The 14,726-nt window shown below is 36.4% G+C and overlaps 1 protein-coding gene across 5 annotated transcripts in view; it reads left to right on the top strand.

Annotated features, from left to right (window-relative positions):
• Nucleotides 1-14,726, top strand: part of LOC129442973 (NACHT, LRR and PYD domains-containing protein 1 homolog) — a 69,756-nt gene that overhangs the window by 18,535 nt on the left and 36,495 nt on the right. The gene's annotated exons all lie outside the window — the stretch shown is intronic.

The raw sequence follows: 14,726 nt of genomic DNA on the forward strand, positions 1-14,726 counted from the left end.
TGTCATTCATTTTGGCGTACTGGAACGCAATACGCCGTATATCACTGCGTTCCAGGGGGAACCCCCTTTCAGCTAACATTTTAACAAGCCTAGCCAATTCACTCTCAGCATTAGCTGAGAGCAGGGGGCTCTTCCCTGAAGCATGGCGGTAGCCACTCACCAGCCCTTTCACTCGCCTTTGCAGTGTTGATTTTGGGATGTTCCATGCCCTGGCTAAAAACCTTAATTTTGGTTTGTGTCCTTCATTCACCTCCTGCTCATATTCTTCAATAGCCCCTGCCATTCTCTCTTCACTCCACTGGTTTAGTTTTCTTCCTTTCCTATTTTGCTGTCTTTTCCTTTTCTGTATTGCCCTGTCTCTCCTTTCTTCTCTCTCTCTCTCTCTCTGTACTTCCCCTCTCTGTAAGGGTGCCATCTTGTGTATATTGAAAAATACAAATTTATAAAAATGTTATATTCAGACACATTATTATTACTTATAACTTTAAAATTTAATTTTTTGTTCATGAAATGGCCGTAGTGTGTGCTTGCATTAGCCCTAAAACTGTCCCACTCAACCTGAAATGCACTGTCCCACTCAACCTAACACTTTCAGGTTGAGTGGGACAGTGCTGTGAATCTAATTTTCACAAATATTTTATACAGTTAGATGCTCATTGTTATTAATCTCTAATACACAGACAGCATAAATGTATGTGTAAGCAAAAGTTTTATTGTTATATCATAAGTGACAGAATTATCAACCTTATTATTCTAAAATAGATTTACACTTGCCGGATGACTTACCGTGAGGTCCCAGGAGTGAAGCAATTTGAAAAATAACAACCAGCCCACATCTGTGATGTCACACCAATCACAACCTTTATTTCATATTCAATAGACATTCAGCTACAACATAGTAACAATTGTTGTGATTGGCTTACAAAATTAACCCCTTGCAGTACCCGAAAGCTTAAGTGTCCCACTCAACCTGATGTCCCACTCTACCTGAATTCACCCTACGGTGTATGTGCGCGCGATCGGTCGACCAACCGAACGAGAGAGAGAGAGATGCTTCTGATAATGTTGTCAGTTTATTTCATCAAAACCGCATCTCCGCTATTCCGCTATATGGACTCAGCATGTACTAAAGGATTTTTTTTAACTCCTCAAAAAGAATTGAGTAAAGATGACAGCCCTAAATTCAACGTAGAGATAGTCCTCCTAACACACATTTAAAGTGTTATTTAAAAAAATGTAACAGTGTTTTGTTAAAAAATGTTTTTTAGCAGGTAGGTCTTGTCAGCTTTATCATTTTAAAAGTAGATTGCCACACAAAAAAAAGGCTGGACACCCCTGATTTAATGTTAATGCTTTAAAAAGTGCATATAGCTGCTAATTGTATTTGTTGTTTGCTGATTTTCAAAAATAAAACTTGTTAAAATGTTTTCAGTGTGTGTATCAGTTCTTTTTGAACATTTCCATCTCAATTTAAGAAAACCATGATAATATTGATAACCGTGATAACTTTGGTCACTATAATCATGATATGAAATTTTCTAACCGTCCCATCCCTACCAGCAAGCCACAGCATATGTTGTGTTTTGGTGCTGTTATGCTGGTGACCACCAGCAAAGACCAGCACAATTCCCATGCTGGTTTGATGCTGGATTTTTCAGCAGGGTGCTCTTTAACTTCTTAACTACTTTTGCTCAAATAAGGTTGTGTGTACTGCTCCTTTTTATGAAGATACGAACGTGTGTCTGAATTCTCTGCTTGATTATTAAAAACCTGTTAACCTGCACGAGGACGTTTCTAGATGGATTCAGCTTACTAACAACAATATTTAAGCTAACGTGATAGCTGGCTAAATGTGCAGGAAAATTCACGGTTTTGAATATGTAGCAAACAATTCCTTTTCATTGTTATCATGCATTTTTAACATATAAAAACTAAATCAGTGACTTACCAGTTATTGATGATGGTGTCTGTGTGTCGAACGGGAGCTCAGCTTTGTGCTCTGCTTGATTCAAATCATAACAGCAGTCGTGATGTTGCCGTTCAACAGCTAGAGGGCTGATTGCCGCATCACGGGATCGGGCCGTGTACTGTATACTGTCCGTCTGAAGCATAAACATTTTTAAATTGCCGCCAAACAGCGTTACAACCGCCATGTGTCAGTTCCACTGGCATCGGGCCACATACTGAATTTCTGACATCATACACATCTTGGCAGTATCATATCAAACCATAATCGGTCCAGGCACAATGCAATGTAGTTGGTCCGACTACACAATGCCAGATTCGGCCCGATTACACTGAGACGCTACTTTAGTAGACCCGGACTTCAGCTGAGTATGCTTACACTCGGGCCAACAGCTATAAATAGTGTTTACTACTGGTATACTATTTCCTCATCTGGGCCAGTTCTGGCGCATACACTAAAAATCTGTCCGGCTTTCAGCCGACACTGGCGGAAAAAAGCCAGAATCGGCCCAGAACTGACTGCTATCTGGGAATGAACATTATACTAACGAACATACATCAGTCGTCTTCTCTGTCAGTAATATCCGTGACTGATGACATTTACGCGAAAAAGAAAGTATACGGAGAAACGGACATTAAAGCACTGCCACCTTTTCACTGTCACCAGAGAGAGACGCGCGTGGTCGAAGCGCTTCACGCAACGAGAGAGAGAGAGAGAGAGAGAGGCGCGCTGAGCGCTCACAACAATGAATTTAAGCCGTTTTAAATGGTAAAATATACATGTAAACAGGAATCATGGAAGATCTATTCGAGATGGCCAGTGTTGATTCCGCGACGGGCGCTGCCATGTTAAATGAGACAACACGCGAGGGGAGGAGGGACAAAAGCGGGGAGGCGGGGGCGAGCAAAGCACACAGAGAAGGCAAAGAAGCAAAGTGGCGAAATCAGAATTTAATATAAACATTATATCGATATATATGATATGTCAAAATCCATTTCGAGTTTTAAAAATATATCGATATAGTTTGAATATCGAGATATCGCCCACCCCTAGGAACAACCTCCTTCCCTCAGGTAGAGTATTGAAGATGGCTCGAGGCTGGGTCTCCAACATGACAATGACCCGAAGCACACAGCCAGGATAACCAAGGAGTGGCTCTGTAAGAAGCATATCAAGGTTCTGGCGTGGCCTAGCCAGTCTCCAGACCTAAACCCAATAGAGAATCTTTAGAGGGAGATCAAACTCTGTGTTTCTTAGCGACAGGCCAGAAATCTGACTGATATAGAGAAGATCTGTGTGGAGGAGTGGGCCAAAATCCCTCCTGCAGTGTGTGCAAACCTGGTGAAAAACTGCTGGAAAGGTTTCACCTCTGAAGTAGCAAACAAAGGCTTCTGTACCCAATATTAAAATTGACTTTCTTAGGTGTTCAAATGCTTATTTGCAGCTGTATCATACAGATAAATAGTTGAAGGATCAGACATTGTGATTTCTGGATTGTTTTTTTGATTATGCCTCTCACAGTGGACATGTTCCGATGACGATTTCAGACCCCTCCAGTATTTCTAAGTGGGAGAACTTGCAAAATAGCAGGGTGTTCAAATACTTATTTTCCTCGCTGTATATGGTCCGAACAGTGTACAACCACTACTAACCAACATCGTGTCTGGGTTGCGTATGTGTGGGGTGGATCCATTAACAGAAGGTCCAGATTCCATTGGGGTAGGGGCGTGTTTGTTTAGGTGATTTCAAATGTCAACATTGGCTTTCAGAGATCATGGACCCTGCCTTTAAGTCACCACACACCTACAAAATCGAAACAGTGACATCCTTGAGATTGTAGCTGGACCATTACAAGAAAAGCTTTATTAACAGAATTGACAAAGTACTAAGATCTGCTAATGTCATACCAAACCCTAAAATCTTGTTTAATCTCTTTAATGTGTGTGTACTGCAGGATACAGGCTGATTTTTTACTGGAGGAGGGAATCAAGGTCCTGCAGAGGTCACGCACAAGGCCAAACTGCACTATGACATTTACCGGGTTTGTACTGATGCACATACAGTACAAGTATTCAGACCCCTCTCACTTTTATCAATGTTGTTATGTTGCAGCCTGATATCACAATAGTTTCAATTTGATTTGTTTCCTTTAATCTACACCCAGTACCCCATAATGACAAAGTGAAAACTGTAAGGGGTGGTTTCCCGGACATGGATTAGCTTAAGCCAGTACTAGGCCTTAGTTTAATTAGGAAATATAACTAGTTGTAACAAACATTACTTGTGTGGATTTTGAGGCAAAACAAAGGGCACTGATGTATTTTAAAAAATATCAGTGCAAGTTGTTTTAAGTTTGGACAGCTCTTACATTTATTTTAGTCTAGGACTAGCCTACACTGCAAAAAATTATTTTCGGGAAATAAATGTTCTTGGTATTTTTGTCTTGTTTTCAGTAAAAATATCTTCTTAATTCTTAAAAATTTTGAATTAAGATGCTTTTTCCTTGATGAGCAAAATGACCCAAGACATTAAGTCAAATCGAGTTAGGTGATTTTGTGCATGAAACAAGCAAAAGAATCTGCCAATGGGGTAAGCAAAAAATCTTGAAAAATTTACTTTATCACTAAATTCAAGATAAATTCAAGAAAAGTGTGCTTACCCTATTGGCAGATTTTTTTTTGCTAGTTTCATGCACAAACCACTTAAATTGGATTTTCTTGGGTCGTTTTGCTCATCAAGAAAAAGCATCTTGATTTAAGAATTTAGATGTTTTTGCTGAAAACAGGACAAGAGTGCTGGGAATTTTTTTCTTGAAAATATTTTTTGCGGTGCAGGTGCCTGCCATTTCTCTTTATTGTTGTTGGGATGTTTTAATGGGTGTGTCCGAAAGCTAAAAAGTGCTGCCTTCAGAAGTCTCATTCAAAAAGATAAAATGGTGGTCAAGAAGCAGCTGGAGCACAATGTAAAAAGTTTTGATTGCATTTTATAGAGAAATTAGTATTGTAGTTTTTTAAATATTTTCGGTGCTCTATGTTTGAGTTCCGTTACGCTGCCTATGAAGGCTGTCTGAATGTTTTTCACAGAGCTGCCTTCATGCTCAAGCGCTGCCTCCAAAGTCATTGCCTCATGAGGCAGCGAGGCAACAAGTCAGCTGATTAAAGCTGAAGGTATACTAGGGACGTCCGCGTACGCGCGTTGTCCGCATGGCGTCATTGTTGTCATCAGGAGGGTCCACGGTCGTGCACATGTGGTCCAAAATTAAGTAGTACTCGTACAACTGAGCATGCACGAAAAAATATTGAGAAAAGTCACTCCACTACAAACAATTACACAAAAGCAATAGACAGCATTTGCGCACACACACTATGGTTTGAAAGCTGCATGGACACATGCACACGCGAGAATAAAGGTATATAAGGTATAAAGGTATACCTGGCCCTTAAGCTTTCGGATGCAGCCTAGATCTTTACTGGAGTCCACATGTAGTTATAAATAACCATTAAATTACCTCAAATCATAGCTAAAGAGTATCAACTACTACACTGAGCTAACAAAAAAGTAATACTCACTAATTTATTTTTGGCATCATCTTGGCACAATTATTATTAGTGAGTGACATCTTAATGCTTTCTATCTTTTTTCCACATTATTACACAAATAATATAAACACTAACTGTACTCTGTAAAAACACTGTCAGGTTTGTAAAGGACTTAGTATTTACTGTGATTTGTGCTGTGGGGTTTGTAATGCAGATTCAAATGCAACAACAAATTAAAAAAATGCACACTTCATAAGGAATTGAACCTAAGCTGCAACCAGCAGTTGAGGATTTCTTTGAATTGTCGGGGCTTTGCTGATGAGACTTTGCGAAGGTAAGTTAGATTAACTGAAAAATGTTTTTTATGAAAATGAGAACTGTGATATGCCACCAGCCAACAAATATGTACTGTTTTATATGATTAATTTTTAGGTAGTTACCATGAAACATTCTGCATGGAAAATATTGCTTTCTATATTGTTGCATTTATAATGTATACAGTACATTTACACTTATCAAATTACCAATTTACATGTAAATAACCTATTTTAATTTTATGGAAAAAAAGTTTAATCTCAAATGAATAATGTGCAGTCCAATTGCATAATTGTGTAAACATGCATTGTATGTAATGTGTAGTCAGCTGGTTGTTACTGCATAAATTCCTTCAGTGTGATACAGGATGATGTTTTTTTTTGTCCAAATCACCCTCTTCAGAATTTATTTTGTGAATGACTGGGCTGACTGTACCTTATGATTTACATATTAACACTAAACAGATTTCTTCATTTGTCCTCTGTCTCTTGTGTCTGATTAAAGGCCTTTGTTTTGGAACTAAATCTACAGTTTGATGACTAACAGAGAACTACAGAGGCTTGACGTCTTAGAGCTGCGGCTGGAGATGTTAATGAAATTCATGCAGTTTGATTTGGTAATACAATGTTTTTAATATTGTACGAAGAATGGCTAATGGACTTTTTAATATGCGATTTAATGTGAAATTAAAAAAACAAAAACAAAGTTGCTTTAAGTGTTACCTCATTTGTAAGTTGCATTGGACAAAAGCGTCTGCTCAATGACTAAATGTAAATGTAAGTATACTTCATATTCCCAGGAAATCATAAACGTTGTGTGTCTTCTGATAAAAATGTGTAACATTCTGTAATTTTTCTGTAAAGCACATCTGTAAACACGTTAAAGTTTGTATTCTGACATCAATACTAATCTAATACTGTATAAGTTCCCAGCATGATTTGCATGGTACTAAATAATGAGAGCAAATGTAGAAATTAAGTAGTATTTTATGCATTTTTAATCTAGATGAAATAAGGAGGAGACATTTTAATGTTTAGTGTTGTGTTGGTGTAAAAGAGTTTGTGTTATGTTGCCGTTTTTTTACCAAGATATTTTGAATGTTGCTTGATCTGAAGGCATTATATTGATTAATGCCATGGGCAGCTTTTGATTCTAAGTGTGCATTGTTTGAAAAGTTATCAAAAAGTGACTTAGACAAATAGTTTTTATTTAAAAAATGTGTTGTGTTTACATGATTCAGTCATGCTGTGTCTAAATGAAGTATTTGTTTCATTTTCATGTTAAGTAAATGTGATTCTGTCACACTGAAAAATCAAACTTTTTGGTGTAGTAATATTTATTAGATTAACTCTCATAATTTCTACATAATAATATTAACATTTATTGAGAACTAGATTTTCCTAAGTAAAATGATGATAAATACACAATTAATTCATGTAAAAAATGAACTGTGTGGGAATAGTACATTTTTTTTAGATATTTTCTTGTATTATTTAACTGTTTTATAGTCACTACACATAGTCCCTAAGTAAATTTTAAATCCATTTAACTAAAAAATCTAAGTAAAATTTACTTACATTTATTTGCACATGTTGTAAGGAATACCCACAATTCTTTGCACCTGAATATTTTTATTTTTTAAGCTTTATCACATAATAAGAACTGATAAGAACTTTAACTACTTAAATATTTGTTAGCAAAATGTCATAAAGGTTTAAGCTCTTATATTATTGATATTGTGTTGTTTAAATAATAATTTTGTTCACCGTTTAGGCGATCAGTGTTTCTTTACATGAACCCTGTTCAGAACATTGTATTGTAATTCTCTCCACAGTGCTAATAATGCATGTCAGAAACACAGTTTGTGTACGTTTCTCTTCAGAATCAAGTTTATTCAATGACTGACTTGTTGTCAGTCATGAATTTTGTGTTATAATGCCATTTATAACACTAAAAATAACTAGGTCCATAGAAATATGTAAAGAAAATAACAAACAGAAAATACGATTTATTTAATATTATTAGGACAGCAGCGCTTCAATTTTCAAAAAAAACCTAATAGACTTTACCTAAACGATTAAAATAAATCTAACTCCTAAATAAAATAATTAAGTAACATTTAATTAATTATTTAACATATGTTTTATTATGCAATTTTAAGTAAATTTTATTTGATTTTAGTAGGTAAGTTTTACTTATAAAAAAGCAGTAAATTTTACTTAAAAAAAGTTCGTGCAAATTGTTACGAGGATTTTTTTAAGTAAATTTTACAAGTTGTTTTTTTCAGTGCATGTTCTATTGACATGAAGTAATTAAGTAAAGCTTACATGTTAATTTCATGTTGAGAAAATGCAGTCAATCATGTGGAACCACTGTTCATGATTGAATTATGTTCAGCCAAAGTGCTAAGTTCACCTCGTGAAAAAATGGAGGCAAAAACAAAAGTGTTGCGTATGCGGATGACGTATTGACGTCGATTCCCGAGCTCTATTACATGACCATACTCCTCCTGAACTTAGTTAAAACGGATTAAGAAAACAAAACATCAAATGAGGCTGCTCTATGTGCACCTGTAACCTCTTCAAGTTCAGTTATAACTACTGCCCGATATCTGCAGAAGAACTCAGTCCCTGCTGGACTTCATACGGGTCAGTGTGTTGAAACTGTAATGAGCTTGAATAGCAAATATCAGAATAGATAATATACCTGAGCTGTTTACTGATGTTTAAATGGATCGTCCGATATTTCTACATGAAGTACTTAAAACAGGTTCAAATGTCAGGAATTACAGTTGTATGGGAGTAGGGTTATTTTTAGGGCAGGTGTTATTTTGTGATCTAATGGATCTTTAAATGGGAATGTGGCCAAGCTTCTAAACACGAAGTTCCCTCACACAGTTTGGTAATTCTGTAAGAAGTTCATAATTTAAACTTATGACTGCAAAGGCTAATGGTTTCTTAAGAAACTAAAGTTTGATTGAAGGTTGTTCTGTCTTGTTTTTTGCATAACATCATGTTTTGAACTCCCTAAATGTTTTTTTTATATTTCATTAATATCTGTATTTCAAATGTTTATGTTTACCTGAAGTAAGATGCTGGGTTTGTTGACAACTGGAAGTCATGTGACATCATTCCTTGTCTGTTCTGCCTCTGTTACTGATCAGCCAATCAGTTTAGCAGAATATTTCATCGATCTACCCCAGATTACGTCTCTCAGAAGTTGTTGCGTAGTTGGAACTGGAAACTGTGTTACTACCTATTATTTCTTTCAATTTAGTCCCAAATCTTTTGAATTTAGATGTTTACACTCCTGATATTGGTAAAGAACCTAATGAAATGTAAATTACAGGACATGACAGCCTTTGCATTATTTTCAAATCTATTGCTTTCTGGGTGTTTTATCTCTTTTAAGCATAAGACCATTTAAATCACTGTTGCGTTATTAGTCCTAAATTCATCCCCTTCTTTTGAGCATGAAGGATAATAAATTGCTGAACTCCATACGTTCAATAAAAATTGAAAATGAATAGCTATTTTTTATTACTGTGTAATAGTAACTCCATTACTGATTGACAGAAAGTTTCAACAACCGAACAGGTACTGGTTCATTCCAAGAGAAGTAATGTGATTTTGGGAAATTCTGGTTTAAGGTGAGGGGTGAAAGAGAATGAAATGACTAAAAACACTTTTCTCGATGGACTGCATGACGTGTGATTAAATCAATATTCTGAAACATGACGTCTCCTTTCTCTTTTTGAGACCGTATGGGGTGGTTTCCCGGACAGGGATTATCTTAAACCAGGACTAGGCCTTAGTATAATAAGGAAATATAGGTAACAAACATGCCTATTACATATTTAATATGTTTAAACTGAATGTAAAGAATCCCACTGTGTTTGCATGCTAAAAATCATCTACATTTTAAACTGGAACTTCATTCCCACTTGAAATTAGCGATGTGAATGCAACCAGTTTTGTGAGTTGATTCTTATATGTTTTTATTCATTAATTAGTTATCAAAATATCATAAAAAATTTGTTTTCCACATTTTAAAGTAAATGCTGGTAACTGAAACACTTTATTTTAGTGGTTGTCAAACTGGGGGCACCAGTTTTATGACATTTTATAAAATATACATTTACCATAAAATTATGAGTAATTAATCCTCAGAAAAATCACTAAAACATTTCGGGTAAGCCTACTATGAGTAATCTTACCAAATGCAGTTTAAGACCTATGAATGGATACAGTATATGCATAATTATTACGCTATGGCATGTTATTTAGAAATTATAAATTGAATGCTTATCTTGTATGGACTTTGAACTTGTTTTAACGCGTCTTTGGTTAAAGCCATTACGAAACAGGTTTCCCTTGTTGTGTCGAACTCAGTTCCCCCTATGTTTCCCTTTAGTGTAGTGCTTTTATAGCGTTTTCATCACGTTACATTTAGAAAGATTAAATATTTGAATTGGTTATACTAAAAAGGCATAATGTCATGTATTTTATAATACAATTTATTAAATATTTCATACATTTGACAGTTTTCTATTAGGGTATTTCTTTTAAAATATAGCCTGTCTTTTTCTTTTTTTTCCTTTACTGGTTGTTTTAAAAATGTAATGTTTGCATACATAATTAAATAAATATTATACATATAATATGATTCATACTGTAAAAATAATTGACTTACCATTAAGAACAATACAGATAAATTACAGAAATGCACACATATACATCTCAGTAGCCATTAAAACTTTAAATATATAAATAATAAAACCTATAACGTGATAAAAACGCCATAAAAACACTACACTGAAGGGGAAAAATAGGGGGAACATAGGGGGAACAGACTTCGACACAACACCCTCGTAGATGGTTTACGTTTTTTTTTAATTGCTAATAAAAGATATCAAATAAATTTGTTTTTATATTTACTCGTATAGGAATAGCTGTGTAATAATGTACAAAAAAATAAAAGTGGGATAATGTACAAATAAATCCCTTCAGTGATATTAGTGTCCTAACTGTGATACTTTCTAAATTATGAATCTTTCTCAACTATATTATTAATCAAACGTACACTTAATTGATAAGAGCAAACGTTGGTGACACCCCTTCAGGCACGTGCACCGATAGGGCTCAACCTGTGCAGAACACATGCCCTTTTTGTCCACACTCCGAAGTGCCCTTTTTTTCTAGAGGATTTGATTAGATTTTTTATTTTCTTTAATAAATCAAATCTATTGGTAACCCTTTACGTATGTCTGTCTGTTTTAGAAATATATTTATCAAATAAAAGTTGTTAAAAAACAAAATATTTTTGGATCCGCTCAAACTGTCAGTCAAACCTCTTAACTCCGCCCCCTGAGTGCAACGAGCTGAAGTTCCATAACATCTTGCAACGGTAAATAAATATCTTGTTGTTTGAATGCAATGCCGTCTCTGTCACGGTCCTGTCAGACATCTGTGTTAGATGTAGGTCTGAGTGCATCTGGCAGGACCGTGATAGTATTTGTTCTGTGTGGGGACATGTGGAATCACATGGTGTGTGTGGTTTCCACATGTTCCCGGTGTCTTGTGGCTGTCATGATCTTGCCAGACCTTAGTATAGGTTCAGGTCTGTGTTAGAGAGCAAGATCATGGCAGCATTGTGTTTATGTGGGAATATGTGTGTTTTCACATCATGTATGTGTAACACGTGTTCCCAGTGTCTTGTCACTTTCACCCTACTCCCTTATGTACTCGTGTCTTACGTAATTAATTATGTTCACCTGTTCCCCATTGATGTCGTGTCTTTATAATGCCCTTTGGTTGTCTGTCGTGTGCGCGTTCATTGTCTACAGTTGTCTAGTCAGAGTGTTCATGTATCCCGTGTTTCTGACTTGTGCTCCAGTGTTATTTTGGTTTCGGTGTTTTTGTTCCTGTGTTTCGTGTTCCATCACGTGTTCTGTTACCATCTGTTTTACCCCCACATGGGTCTTTGTGTTTAATAAACCTTCAGTTTATTATTATTTCAGTTGTGTCTGCGTTTGGGTCCTCGTTTGTGTAACCAGTCGTGACAGTCTCATTACGAAAGAAACACTAGTATGTCTATAACGGCGCATGTTTTATAAATTTGAGCAGGGCCGGTTTAGACGAGAGTGGGCAATCGAGGCACCAAGGGCTCCAAACTGTGAACAAAATGATTTTTTTTGACACAGCGCGAGCAGTTTTCACTGCTGTTCACGCATGTGCAGGGCACCCGTGACAACAATATGGAATGCATGCAGGATCGGGTTTTAACCACTGATCTATATAAATGACTGGATACGGACTACCGGCACATCCAGGAACTTGACTGTAAATTTCGTCACCGCCCCTTTTCGGGGGACAAAAAAGCAGCGCTTCCATTGGCTTCCATTCAAAATAGCGGAACAAAGCAACGTTTTTACACACCCGGCAGGCGTAAATAACTTATGAAATCACTCAGATTAAACATGACGAGTGTTTGTCTGTCCATCCTGCCTGCCGTGGAGCGCGGGGGATACATTGGCACATTTAATTTGGTCAGTGTGGAAGCATGTCCCTTTCACTCTCACAGCATCAAATTTTGTGTAACAACGCCATCCAGTGATTGCTGTAAATATCGCTAAAGCCAGTTAGTTGTATGGCTGGACGGAAAAGTGCACTCATTACTCTAAATATAAAGACATAATAAATAAATACGAAGTAACTTTCAAATACGAAGTAAAATCATTCACTTGCTTCCCTGTTGACTCGATGAGGTACGAGTAAATGTCCGGGTAAGACACCTCTGGCCAATAGGGAGCATTGTTACACAAATTTGATGCTGGGAGAATGAAAGAGACATGTTTTTATATTGACCAAATTAAATATGTTAATTTATCTTTCGCGCTCTATGGCAGGCGGGGTGGACAGATGATTGCTCGACATGTTTGATCTGAGTGATTTCATGGGTTGTTTACGCCTGCCGGCTGTGTACGAAGGTTGCTTTGTTCCGCTATTTTGAATGGAAGTCAATGGAACGTCTAGTGCGATTTCCCCCAAAAGTGGGCGTGAACCTGTTCAGAGACATTCTATGACGTTGCGCCGGTTGTGCGTATTGCGCATGACGTCACAACTGTGAAGCCACCACGCCGCCATGTTGGTATACCCAACTATTCTATTAAATCAATGGACGCGATCAGATTTTAATGATAAAACATCACTTTACTAGTCTTCGTTTTTATATGTGAAGTTACCCTGTACATTATTACAACACAAACGTCCTAAGCATGTACATAGTTATTTACTGAAAGTTGTACATTTCAGTTTTTAATCAGTTATTATACATTCATCTCCATTACTGTATAAGATCAGCAGACAGACCGCAACATATTTAGTATTAATGATGTACGTGCTCATTCTGAAATCTAAATAAATAATCATACTTTGTACCCTATGTGTATACAATAGTTTGCTGGTTTTGTAATTATGTTATCTTACAAGGTACCTAAACTTATTTAGAGAAATAACACTGACGGTGTAGCTGAATGTAAAAAAAAACTTTATTTATACCCGTGTCATTAACAGAATGCAGCAGACACACTCACCTTAACGGTTTTTTATAAATCCATTTTCCTTCCCGATTAAAACATAAACATTGCAAATAACACCAGAAATAACAGTTAATTTACGTACACATATCATAAAATTTATCTTGCGTGACTGATACGCTGTAAAGCGGGTGAATTTAAAACATGATTTTGAATGGAAGTCAATGACGCTCTCTGCCGGTTGGGTATACCAAGATGGCGGCTCGAACTCTGTGCAGGCTTCACCTCACGCTGTTACGTTAAGCGTTCTATGCGCAATCCAGTCATTTATATAGATCAGTGGTTTTAACGCTTATTTGCATGACGCATCTTAATCGTTTACCGATGGGTCTACGCAGCCCGGGTGAACCGCGAGAAGATGCGCCCCGCGGGTTTAAATTTAGATATTGTAGAGATGAGAGATAGAGAAAACTTCTAGCCTACATTAACACCAAAAACATTACAGATTAGAAACGCACAGTTAAGGAAACTGTGGATAGAAGACGAGAAACTTGTAAAGGATACAAGTATGTATATTGCCCTGCCACTCATCTCATTACAATATGCAATCTGGATATACAAACTTATTATATATGTATCTTATGCCTAGAATTAGCCAAGAGCGCTGTATGATTCTTTAGTTCATAACTTTTTATTCTGAAATCAACTGCACAAAGTTAAATCTGTTTAGTATTTTTCAGTAATGCAGGTATTTTGGGAAAATGTGAATAATTGCAGGCTGATTTAAGGTGTGCTCAAAATTTTCTGCTTGCGCTTCTAACATTTTTTGTCAGGGACTACAGTGCTCCAAATCACCAAAAAGTTAGCCCTGAATGACTAGACTAAATTTTTTATACATTTTCATTGCTGGCTTATTTTAAGGAAAGTAGTTCATGAGAGAGAACAACCAACCTAAGTGCACCTTCAAGAGACCAACGTTCCTGTCCTCAGCACAGTTTTTGCCAGGTAGGCAAATACATGTTGGATATGCTAATGGTATGGCTAATAGAATAGTATTTTACTATATTACTCTTCTCAATGACATACATAAACATGTTAACCAAATAATACAAATTAGCCCATAAAACCAAAAAGAATAGCTTTTTTTCCTCAAACATATTTTTATTTAACTTTATGTATGCAAAGCAGAGGAAAAAAAAGAAAATTAATATATTACACAATTAAATAAGAGGGAGTACACAATAGCAGTTCACAAACACATGACTACAAATAGGCCTAATACAGACAAACACCCAGGAGGCAAATTGTTAAAGTCAACTTAGAGGGCCAGATATCCTTATAATGCCAAGCTATCGTAAAATGTCATTTT

This window comes from Misgurnus anguillicaudatus, chromosome 2 (assembly GCF_027580225.2).
Source record: "Misgurnus anguillicaudatus chromosome 2, ASM2758022v2, whole genome shotgun sequence".
In the NCBI taxonomy this organism is placed as follows: Eukaryota; Metazoa; Chordata; class Actinopteri; order Cypriniformes; family Cobitidae; genus Misgurnus; species Misgurnus anguillicaudatus.